The sequence below is a fragment of the Bombina bombina genome, chromosome 4, assembly GCF_027579735.1.
Source record: "Bombina bombina isolate aBomBom1 chromosome 4, aBomBom1.pri, whole genome shotgun sequence".
In the NCBI taxonomy this organism is placed as follows: Eukaryota; Metazoa; Chordata; class Amphibia; order Anura; family Bombinatoridae; genus Bombina; species Bombina bombina.
The window spans coordinates 320,355,911-320,368,994 of record NC_069502.1 but is presented as its reverse complement, the minus strand read 5'-3'; the positions used below and the strand labels follow the sequence as shown (position 1 = coordinate 320,368,994).

Sequence of the window (13,084 nt, the reverse complement as noted above, 5' to 3'; positions counted from 1 at the left end):
TTTGTAACTTAGTTCTTTTTTATTTTTTGTACTTTAGTTAGTTTATTTCATTGTAGTTATTTGTAGATATTTTATTTAAATAATTTATTGATAGTGTAGTGTTAGGTTTAATTGTAGATAATTGTAGGTATTGTATTTAATTAATTTATTGATAGTGTAGTGTTAGGTTTAATTGTAGATCATTGTAGGTATTTTATTTAATTAATTTATTGATAGTGTAGTGTTAGGTTTAATTGTAACTTAGGTTAGGATTTATTTTACAGGTAATTTTGTAATTATTTTAACTATTTTAGCTATTAAATAGTTCTTAACTATTTAATAGCTATTGTACCTGGTTAAAATAAATACAAAGTTGCCTGTAAAATAAATATTAATCCTAAAATAGCTATAATATAATTATAATTTATGTTGTAGCTATATTAGGGTTTATTTTACACTTAAGTATTTAGCTTTAAATAGGAATAATTTATTTAATAAAAGTTAATTTATTTTGTTAGAATAAAATTATATTTAACTTAGGGGGGTGTTAGGGTTAGGTTTAAAATTAGCTTTAGGGGTTAAAAAATTTATTAGAGTAGCAGTGAGCTCCGATCGGCAGATTAGGGGTTAATACTTGAAGTTAGGTGTCGGCAATGTTAGGGAGGGCAGATTAGGGGTTAATTCTATTTATTATAGGGTTATTGAGGCGGGAGTGAGGCGGAATAGGGGTTAATAACTTTATTATAGTAGCGTAAGATCCGCTAGGCAGATTAGGGGTTAATAAGTGTAGGTAGCTGGCGGCGACGTTGTGGGGGGCAGATTAGGGGTTAATAAATATAATATAGGGGTCGGCGGTGTTAGGGGCAGCAGATTAGGGGTACATAAGGATAATGTAGGTGGTGGTCGGCAGATTAGGGGTTAAAAAAATTTAATCGAGTGTCGGCGATGTGGGGGGGGGCTCGGTTTAGGGGTACATAGGTAGTTTATGGGTGTTAGTGTACTTTAGAGCACAGTAGTTTGAGCTTTATGAACCAGCGTTAGCCCAGAAAGCTCTTAACTACTGACTTTTTTCTGCGGCTGGAGTTTTGTCGTTAGAATTCTAACGCTCACTTCAGCCACGACTCTAAATACCGGAGTTAGAAAGTTCCCATTGAAAAGATAGGATACGCAATTGACGTAAGGGGATCTGCGGTATGGAAAAGTTGCGGCTGAAAAGTGAGCGTTAGACCCTTTCCTGACTGACTCCAAATACCGGCGGTAGCCTAAAACCAGCGTTAGGAGCCTCTAACGCTGGTTTTCACGGCTACCGCCAAACTCTAAATCTAGGCCTATGGGGTTTTTTTTATAAAATATGATAAAAAAAAATTGAAAAACACTTTTTCTAACTTTGACCCCCAAAATCTGTAACACATCTACAACCACCAAAAAACACCCATGCTAAATAGTTTCTAAATTTTGTCCTGAGTTTTGAAATAACCAATGTTGACATGTTCTTTGCTTTTTTTGCAGGTTATAAGGGAAAAAAGTACAAGTAGCACTTTGCTGTTTCCATAACATTTTTTTTTTTTCAAAATTAGCGATAGTTGCATTGTAACACTGATATCTGTCAAGAATCCCTGAATAACCCTTTACATATATATATATTGTTTTAGTAGACAACCCAAAGTATTGATCTAGGCCCATTTTGGTATATTTCATTTCACCATTTCACCGACAAATGCAATCAAATAAAAAAAATTGTTAACTTTTTCACAAACTTTCGCTGAAATTATTTACAAACAGCTTGTGCAATTATGGCACAAATGGTTGTAAATGCTTCTCTAGTTCTAGTTCACAAATAGCAGACATATATGGCTTTGGCATTGCTTTTTGGTAATTAGAAGGCCGCTAAATGCCTTTGCGCACCACACTTGCATTATGCCCAGCAGTGAAGGGGTTAATTAGGTATATTGTAGGGTTAATTTTAGCTTTAGTGTAGAGATCAGTCTCCCACCTGACACATCCCACCCCCTGATCCTTCCCTGACCCCTCTCAAATAGCTCTCTTCCCTTCCTCAACCCCCCTAGGGTCACCACCATCTTAAGTACTGGAAGAAAGTCTGCCAGAATAAAAATAAGTTTTTTTTTTTTTTTTTTTTTTTAATTATATATTTTTTGCAGTGTAGGATCCCCCTTACCACCAAACCTTCCTGAGGCCCCCCAAACAGCTCTCTAACCTCCCCCCTCTACCTATTTGCCACCATCTTATTGTCATTGAAAAAAAATAATTCTATAGTGTAGCTGCCCCCCTCATTAGCATAGCCCCTCCCAGATCCCTTTCCAGACCCCTCCCACATCCCTTTCCTTCCCCCTCCTCCTTCTTTCCCACTCACTGCCGTGCTGTAGTATGGCATAGTGGTCCCCCCCACTCCCCCCCAACCCCCTTAATGCTCCCTAAATCAGGGATTCATTTTTCATGAATTTGATATTAAAGGAACAGTAAATGTAAAAAATAATGTTACATAATTCTGCACATAGTGCAGAATTATGTAACATTATCTTAGCAACAGCTTTAAAAATCAAAAGATTCGATAGATTTTAGCCGCTATTGAACAAAATGTAGCTCTCTCCCGCTACCAGACCAGAGTGGGAGCACACTACATTCAGCTCAATAGCGCAGTTGGGTGCGCTGTGATTAGATGGTGCTCCTGCCAACCACTTTTGAAACAGAAGATCAGAAGAGCCTGGAGAGGAGACCAGGTAAGTGCAACTTTGAGGGCTAAAATCTATCAAATCTTTTGATTTTTAATGCTGTCGCTAAGATATTGTTACATAATTCTGCACCATGTGCAGCATTATGTAACATTATTTTTTACATTTACTGTCCCTTTATGTATGGATTTTCCTCTTCTAGAAAAAAGTAGAGTGCAATCTTTAAAAAAATAAACATCAATGCAAAATGTCAAAATACTCCACTTAAAATGAGAAATTACTCATAAATATGTGGTGTTTTTGTGATTGCCACATAATTTGCAACTATCTGTGTCCCAACAGAGACCCTACCACTCCCAAAATGGGTCTTGGCTTTCAAGTGTTAACACACCCAGACTGAAGAGATCAATCCAGTCCAAATGTTTAGAAACCATTAACTTATTTTAACTTCAGAATATAAATTCATACTTTTACTCCCTTTTGAAGTGAATATTTGTTGTTTTCTTAAACACTGTTGATATACAGGCCAGTGAAACCTTGTGAAATATGCTCTTAAGATAACAAAACAGGAAGTTTGTGAAACTGTAAACGCAAGCCATAAACAGCTAGCAAAAGCATTCTCTGTGGTGAAAACGGTCATTGTTGCTTGGAAATGTGTTATCTGTCATATATATCTAATGTCATATCTTAAAGGGATATGAAGACCAATCATATATTTGTGTGATTCAGACAGAGCATACCATTTTACAAATGTCAAATGTGCTTTGTTTCCATGACATTCTGTGTTGAAGAGATACCTAGGTAGCATTTGTAGCACTACATGACAGGAAAAAGTGCTGCCGTCTTGTGATCGTGCAAATGGAAAACATTCTTGCAAAACTGCTGCTGTATATTGCTCAAGAAGTGAGTCATCTCCTAAGCATACGCCCCTGCTTTTTAACAAAAGATACCAAGAGTATAAAGAAAAATTGATAATTGAAATATATTAGAAAATTGTTTAAAATTGCATGCTCTATCTGAATCATGAAAGAAAAAAATTAGGTTTCATATCCCTTTAATACATTTGCATAGCAATTAAACAATAATTGCATAAAATGTACTTGAAATGTAATTATAATATAGGTACACATCTCCTAATCCAGAATTCCAAAATATTTAAGCAAAAAGAAAATTATTAAAAATGACCAATTCCCCCAACAGTACAGTCACAATTTTCTATGCCTTCATCTTTGGTTTACTAGACTATGGCTGATGGCTGTCACATGGTACGTGTATGCATTTGTGATTGGCTGATGGCTTTCACATGGTACAGGGGGAGTGGAAAAAGACATAATTTTTAAAATTGTCAGAAAAAAAATCTACTACTCATGTGAAGTTCAGACTAAGTGCTATTGCATTGTCTTGTTATCTTGCATTTGTTGATTATGCAAATCTACTGTGTTGACTAGTCCTTTAAAGCTGCATTATGACATGTACACATTGCCTAAATTATGCAAATATGTAAATATTCCAAAATATAAATTATTCTGGAATCCAAACCATTTTCCGGTCACAAACAGTTTGGATAAAGGGTTTTGTACCTGTAATAAAATGCTTTCTCCACTTATAATATGTTTCAGTTTCTATAGCATGGCATGAAAATATTGTAAATTTGCCTTTTGATAAACTGTACTATGCATTGGATAGAAAATAATAATTCATGTAATTTTAACATATTTATGTTACTCAGCTAGTGTGAAATAATTTTCATATGCATTTGAAACAGGTTTTCAAAATTGGAAACTAAAGACGCATAAATATTTTCTCCACTAGAGGGCACATTACACAAGTAAGTTTTTTTTTCCTGGTGAGTTTAAATCATTACTAACAAGATTTCTTATGTACATTATCAAATTTATTTCACTACATTTTTAAGAGGGGAATTTACTTAATAGTCCATGCATCACCAAAAAGGTTAGTTTCAGTACAGATTTATTAAAACAAACAAACAAAAAAGGCCTTGGTGCTGCTAATGCATATATCATTCATATTATAATATTTGTGTAAGCCTTGATACAACCATTAGCACATGATAAATACATGAAGATTTTGAAAGGTCCTGTTTAGCCAAAAACAATGCATGGGGCGAAACTACAGGGGGTGCAGAGGTCGCAATTGTGACTGGGCCCCCAAGGTTGACCTGCCACTGCCTGCACTGATATCATGTGAGTGTGACATGATGCTTCACTAGTGTCTCTGACTACAGGGGTTAGTCTTTCTGTTTTACCCATTGGTGTTTATGTGTGTGTGTGTGTGTGTGTATGTATGTGACTGTGTGTGTATTTAAGCAGTATGTGTGTGTACACACAAAGTCATATACATACATACATACATACACACACATACATGCATAAATACACACACAGTCAGTCACATACATACATACACACAGTCAGTCACATACATACATACACACACATACACACACACACACACACTGTGTGTGTGTGTGTGTGTGTGTGTGTGTATGTATGTATGTAACTGACTGTGTGTGTATTTATGCATGTATGTGTGTGTGTATGTATGTATGTATGTATGTATATGACTGTGTGTGTATTTATGCATGTATGTATGTTTGTGGAACCAGCAAATTACAGACCTTGTTACTACAGCATGGGGGGAGGGGTAAACAGTGTCACTATACAGTACCACTATATACAGTACGGGGGGCTGGTCTATATCACAGACTACTGTGGTCACTTTATAAAGTACTGGGGTGGGTAACGTCAGGCCAGCCACCTCACCAGATTACATACTGTCACTGACTCACTATATACAGTACTGCTGGGTTAAACAGTGTCACTATATACAGTAATAGGGGGTCAGACCATCTCACAGACTGTGGGCACAGGGTACCTCCTTTTGCAGACATGTAATCTGATTCACATTTTTTTTCTGTGTTAAATGTTTTTTTTTGGGGGGGGCCTTCTTAGATTCTTGCACATGGGCCCTGTGGTTTCTAGTTACGCCTCTTTTATTGTCTTAATAGAAACATTTATGATAGTCCTTTTGCTACATCTCAAAACTTGCACCGGTTTTTTATAGTGTCTTTTAGAAGTAATATTTATAAATAATCAGCATTCTACAATTTAAGCTAGTCCTGTTCAGCAACTTGACCTATACTACTGATCCAATATTTGGTAACAATTTGACAAATATGCATCTTTTTGCCAGGTTTTAAGTTTCAACATTACTGCAGCACACAGCATGAAATATTAAAAAGCCGGAAGATCTGTACTTATAATACCACAGATCACCTATAGGAGGCGCTACGCAACAGTAGTAAAAATTACCCAAGTGTTAAACGTGCATTTTAAAACACCAAATACATAAAAAATGTGTAGTAGGGAGGCGGAGCGAGCGGTCTGTCAAGATGGCCGCCAAACACTAAAGCTCTCAAGACAAGCCGGGAGCTACCAAAGTTTTCATTAGCTATTCAGCTCTTTTCCTAAAAATTACGACATCTCTAGCCGTCTGAACTAAGCAGGATCATATTGATACCTTTTGGGAGACTTTTATTCCCATACCGGAAGAGATACGAGATACGCCGAGAGGCGGAGGCCTCACAGCCAGTGACGCAGCGGGCCGACGACGGCCGTGTATACAGAAGCTCGGGCCTATGACCGATCACCACCGGGCTGATGTGGCTCACCACTCACCACATATACAGCACTACCGCGGATCGCAGCAGCATTAGGAGAGGATTCTCTGAATGTGACAGAGACGGCTGCGGCTCCGGTGTGGATGACCCCCTCGCTCCGGTGTACGGAGGATATCTGACTAACATTCGCTCTGGATACCGGTAAGCAGCAATTACCAGATGGAGACACATCTTTTACCCTAATGAGTAGTATGAGAACAATATTATACCATAATAACCGGGGGATATGAACTGTGGCGGGCCTAGATGACACACATCTGAAATCACATTATAGAACAGTGGGGGCCCTCTGCATAAAAGGACAGCAATTTACTACACAGAGAGACTGTAGCATACCTGCAGGACATAAAAGCACTTGCTAATCCAAAAAGCCTTGACGATAACAACCCTGCACTGTCATCTTTTACAAGGTTATAACGTTATTCTGCACAATAAGGGCCACTTTAGGACTTTATATCAGGAGCCCACGAGACCTACAAATGGCGCAGAACACTACATACAATATCTCCAGTTGTTTGGAAATCGGCAAGTGATGCTTCATATTATTGCTTAAGATCTATGTGATCTCTAAAAGGGTATCAACCCCTTACTACATGTGTATTATTGAATATGCTTGAAAGGAATGCTTATAGATCAGACAAGAGCCAAACAATGTTCCAAACTGCTTTCTAGGCCCTGAGCCTATCATTAGCCACTCAGCTCTTATATCACTATTATAAATCTACCTTCTGAACCCCGGAAGGCCCCAATGGACATTTTTATTACAACACCTAGATCAGAAAAGAAAGAGTTCTACATAATTCGGTCCTACAACAAAACTACAACAAATACCGACTTGTTGAAAGAACATAGCTTCATCGAGCTTATAGGCCCTGCCTCAGTCCCCTCCCATTTCCCGCTGTCTTCAATGTCAGTGGGTCATATCCACTCTCCCTTTTCCGAGATCGCTCTAGAAGAGTAAAACCCCTGGGGAGTGAGGCCTCCTTATCTACCGCAAGCCTGTCTTTTCTTTCTCAAGAACCGCCAAACTAATATCTATATCTGAGAAAATGTCGCAACGGAGACAAGTAAAGTCAGATAAACCGCAGAAAACCCCTCAAAGGCCACAAGAAGCTGTTAGTACCTTTTTCAAGCAAGTGGATAAGAACAGACACAAAAACAACACGGCCCCCCCGCTCTCATCTGCACCTGATGATAATGAGGGCTGCTCTGACAGCTCCAGCAGCTCTTCACATCAAACACCTGAAACTGCAGCTGACCCACCCATTACCTATAAGACCATCAAAGCTTTAATAGACCAAGTTAAGGTTTGCATAAAGGAGGAATGTGCAGACTTGAAAAAAGACATCCTGGATTTGGGCCGCAGAGTAGACTCACTTGAGGAGCATGAATATGTCTTTTCGCAGAAGATAGCTGATTTGACTTCCAAAGTCTCACACCATCACCAAAATTTCGTAGACATGGAAGACAAAATAGACGACCTCGAAAACCGCACTAGGCGCAATAATTTGCGCTTTCGAGGCATTCCTGAAACAGTCCAAAATAATGAGATACGAGAATATCTACAAGGTCTTTTTTCTGAAATAGCCGAGAAAGGAAATATGGAGCTGACGAATGTTACTCTAGAAAGAGCGCATAGAGCCCTGCGCCCCAAACCTGATGAGGACTCTCCACCCAGAGACATTATTGTCAAATTCCAAAATTATCAACACCGAGAAGATATCTACAACATGTCCCGAAAACAACAATCGGTGTCATACCAAGGGCACCGTATACAGATCTATCAAGACTTATCTATAAGGACACTGCAAAAAAGAAGAGATTTTTCGTTTCTGACACTCCATCTTAGGCAACTAAGGATCCCTTATAGATGGGGATTCCCTACCTCAGTGATCTCCATGAAAAATGGGAAGAAATGTGAATGCCGATATCTGTCTGAAGTTGAAAAATTCTGCCATATGTTGGCAATCCCAGTCCCAACCGGAGACATGGATGTACCTCCGCAAAATCCAACGTCAGGAAGACCAGCCTATAAGTCACAAAGAACACCTGGAGTGACAAATCCATCAAGTCAACTTAAAAGGAAGCAGATCAGCCCTGTGGAATCTGACTTAATACAACCAGGCTGACCCCACAAGGATCTCATACCCCATACTCTACTCTGGGCCTAGCCCATCACATCTGGTTAAATTGGACATATCCTACCAAGGACAGATCTCCAGAGATTGACCCCCACTAGATATACACAACAGGGGGCTAGAACATTATGTAATGCCTTGATTACAGAACTATGTGGCAAGTATACCTCCTGTTAGTGCCCTCCGGCACTGCTGACAAGATGACTGTATGTATATCTAAACTGTTTAAGGTTGTTTTTGTTTTTGTCCTTTGTTTTTTCTTAGGCTTCTACAAATTGCAGTTCCTCTTACCTATCACACGTTAACAAAATATATAGGTAAGGAAAGCTCTCATAGGACCAATTGCCGGATTTTAGAGGTCAATGAGCTAATTACCCACAGTTCTTGTTTATTTTATACTATTACCATTAGATGGATAAGGGCTATTACGCTAGTATAATAGCTAGACAAAGAACCCGATAGTTTGAATTACCGTTGTTATACACTCAGCATTAATATGTGAATACACACTCTTGAAATGTTTAATCAAGGCATAGGAAATTAACCCCTGATTAGAGAGGTCTTCAATGACTGTATGACATGTACCTTAGTTATAACTAAACTTTAATTTTAATTAATTGTTATTGCAATATATTTGCTGAGCTGAATATAAGATGCGCTATGTGAGTAGCCACCAGGCTTGTTAACCAGCCTCACCTGTTGAAAGTTTTTCAAGTTTATATATTCTTTTATTAAATACAATCATATATATACTATTGTCTGTGAAGCTGACAAACACTATATACCATTGAGTTTTGTCCTCTACTTATAACCTACTTAGACATTACTCTCCCCTCCAAGTTCCCTCCTTTTTCCCTCCTTTTCCCCTCCTTTTCCCCTCATCCTTCTCACATCTGCTATAGGTAAACACTGAGCATAAACTCCTATATTCATCCACCTCGCCTATAGATTCCACACAGTAAGAATGAACACTGTGACTATAGCAAGCCAAAATGTAAAAGGATTCCTATCCGCTGAAAAACGCTCTATAGCATACTTTGACTTTTATAAAAAGGGCATTGAGGTAGCCATGTTACAAGAAACACACTTTAAGAGACGAAATGAACCCCGCTTAGCCACACGTTACTTTGACAAGCATTTCTTCAGCTCAGGGTTAAGTAGAAAAAATGGAGTATGCATATCAATCAAGCGCAATGTTCCCTTTGAATTAATGCAAAAACATTCAGACAAAGATGGGAGACTGTTAATTTTAGTAGGTTTGTGCTACGGCGCCTTAATCACCCTGGTCAATGTTTATGCCCCAAATAGACCCACACCCAGGTTCTATAAATCGGTCATAAATACCATTCTAGATGTCTCAAAAGGTCCCATCATCTTAGGAGGTGACCTCAACTTCACTATGCACCCTTCTCTAGATAACTCCACAGGGAAGTCATATCTCAGTAACAAAAATCTAAAAGCCAATTGTATGGCCTTATGCTCAATTTCCCTGTTCGATACCTGGAGAATAGCGCACCCCACACAAAGAGACTACACATTCTTTTCCCACCCACAACATTCTTACTCTAGACTGGACTATATCCTTTGTAGCCAGACACTTCTAACTAACCTTATACAGTCTAGGATATCACATACCCCATGGTCTGATCATAGCATGGTTCTATCTACTTTCCAGTGGTCTACTAAACCGATAAACACTTTTAACTGGAGACTAGATGAAACCATCCTGACGAATCAGGAAACGCTGGAAAAACTAACAGAAGCGACTGACGAATTTTTTACTCATAATAAACCTGCAGACACATCTGCAAGAAACAATTGGGAAACGTACAAATGTTATATTAGGGGCTTCCTAATAAAACATACAGCTAAAATACGCAAGATGATGAAGGCCCAAGTAACATCATTGACTGACACTTTAACCACAGCTGATAGGTTACATAAAACTGACCCAACCTCAACCCAAAAACTAATAGATCTCGTCTCAGCCAGAGAAAGCCTAAATAAATTTTTAACCCAACAAGCCCACCTTAGGGCCTTAACTACTAAAGCCAAATTCTTTGCAGAAAGCAATAAAGCCGGGAAGCTTCTGGCGAGATCACTTAAAAAGCAAAAATATAATTCATTCATTAGATCTATTTCACACCCCTCTGGCAGGATGGTGAACAAACATGAAGAAATTGCCGAAACATTCGTATCCTATTACACTAAACTTTATAACATTAACCCCAATATAACCCAAGATTCTAGCAATAGTATAACGAGCTATCTTGCCACTTTAGAGACCCCTATCATAACAGAAGATGATAGTCATGCCTTAGACGCCCCTATTACCACCCAAGAAATTCTCAATGTCATCAATGCACTCCCTAATGGGAAATCCCCTGGACCGGATGGATTAACGGCTAAATTTTACCAACTATTCCGATCACAAATGTGCCCACCCCTGCATGCATTATTTACATCTATAGACAAAGGAGAAGCTTTTTCTAGCTCCCTACTAGAAGCTACAATCACTGTACTCCCAAAGGCGGACAAGGTGGGCACCCTGGCGGGTAACTATAGACCCATATCTCTTTTAAATATAGATATAAAGATTTACGCAAAAATTTTGGCTAATCGCCTTAATATGATCCTACCAAAAATTATACATCCAGACCAAGTGGGATTTGTCAAGGGTAGAGAGGCTAAAGATAATACAATCCGTGTCCTGCATTCCTTACAAGCTTCGCATGATAACAAAACCCCCTTGGCGCTCTTATCAACTGACGCTGAAAAAGCCTTCGACAGGGTCAGCTGGCAATTCATGTGGGGGGCTCTGTCGAAGTTTGGCTTCTCTAAAACCTTTATCGATAGAATACAAGCGCTATACTCTACCCCACAAGCCAGAGTACGAGTAAATGGAACTATATCCCACTCCTTTCCAATTACCAATGGAACCCGCCAAGGGTGCCCACTGTCCCCACTACTGTTTGCTCTAACCATAGAGATTTTGGCTATCAAGATCAGAGATAACAAAGATATATTAGGCCTACCATTTAACCAAATTAATCAGAAATGTTTGCTATTTGCAGATGATGTGATTTTTACTTTACGATCCCCTTCTACCACTTTACCCGCCTTGCTACAAACCCTAAAAGAATACGGACGGGTCTCTAACTTCTCCATTAATATGGAGAAGTCGGGAATCATGCTATTAAACTCCCCTAAAAGTGATATAGACTTTGTAACCCAACAAACATCGTTCCAAATTGTTGATAAACTTAAATATCTAGGCCTACTGATCCCACACAATCACCAAGATTTATTTAGTATTAATTATCTAGGCCTCCAAAAATCAGTGAATGCCCTGCTGGAGGGATGGCATAGACAGGGTCACCTATCGTGGATGGGTAGAATTAACACTGTGAAAATGATGATAATACCAAAATACCTATTTCTATTCCAGACGCTGCCGATGGCCCTGCCAACCTCATTCCTAAAAACCCAACAAAATATGATTAACTCATTCATATGGTCCTACAAAAAACCCAGAGTTGCCCAACAGACACTATATATGCATAAAGAAGACGGTGGACTCAACGTCCCAAATCTCCTAAACTACTATAGGGCTGTCCACTTATCCCGAGTGATCTCGTGGTCTCATTCCGCTGACTCTGCCCTATGGATACAAATTGAAAGCTCTCTCCTGGAGATCAGATCCATGAGAGACGTGGCGTGGCTGCCCAAGTCTCAAAGACCTCAGCTAGCATACCGAAATAACTATGTTAGAGCCACCTTAGAAGTGTGGGACCACGTGATAACACACTTTGCAGACATATCCACTTCTGTTTCCCCTCTCTCCCCACTATTGAATAATCAGACTTTCTTACAGAATTCCTGTTTCTCCCATGTGAACAAAGAAGAACATTTACACAACCTACCTATTTATCTACTAGTGGAATCAGGGAGGATTAAGGATAGATCAAAATTACAAGAGGAACTAGGGCCACCTTTTCATAACTGGTACTCATATCTTCAAATAAGACACGCGCTTTCAGAAAACGCATTTAAAGCTAATATATTTAGATCACTGACTACTTTCGAGAAACTATGTATAAACCCCGAGTGCAAAAAAGCCCACCTATCGCTAGCCTATAAATTACTAAGACGCAATTCCCCGGTTCAACACCCCTCTTTTATTATGAAATGGGAATCAGAGATGATAGATAACTTTACTGAGGAAGAGTGGAGAAATGGCTTCAGAATGACACACTCTGTCTCAACCTCCTTGTTCATATCTGAACTGAATTATAAAATACTCACCCGATGGTACTTAACACCCCAGCGCCTTAGATATATTTATCCCACTGCTTCACCAACCTGTTGGAGATGCTGTGGAGAACTGGGGACAATGACCCACATTTGGTGGGGGTGCCCCCTCTTATCAGAATTCTGGCAAAATATAGAGAGGTGTACTAATAAAATCTTAGGCTTAGAAATCACCTTGAACTCTAGAATTGTATTGCTCAACATGATCCCACCAATACACTGTCTGTATCGCACGAAACTCCTCAAATTGATGTTAGCCTGTGCAA

General features: G+C 39.0%; 1 protein-coding gene across 2 annotated transcripts in view; it reads left to right on the top strand.

Annotated features, from left to right (window-relative positions):
* The window catches only part of LOC128656245 (cysteinyl leukotriene receptor 2), a 107,004-nt gene that overhangs the window by 18,784 nt on the left and 75,136 nt on the right, over window positions 1-13,084 (top strand). The window contains exon 2 of one of the 2 annotated variants that reach the window (XM_053710045.1): window positions 4,435-4,497. The exons of the other annotated variant lie outside the window; for it this stretch is intronic. The gene's annotated coding sequence lies outside the window, so the exon portion shown is untranslated. The remainder of the gene's footprint in view (window positions 1-4,434; window positions 4,498-13,084) is intronic. 2 annotated transcript variants of the gene reach the window in all.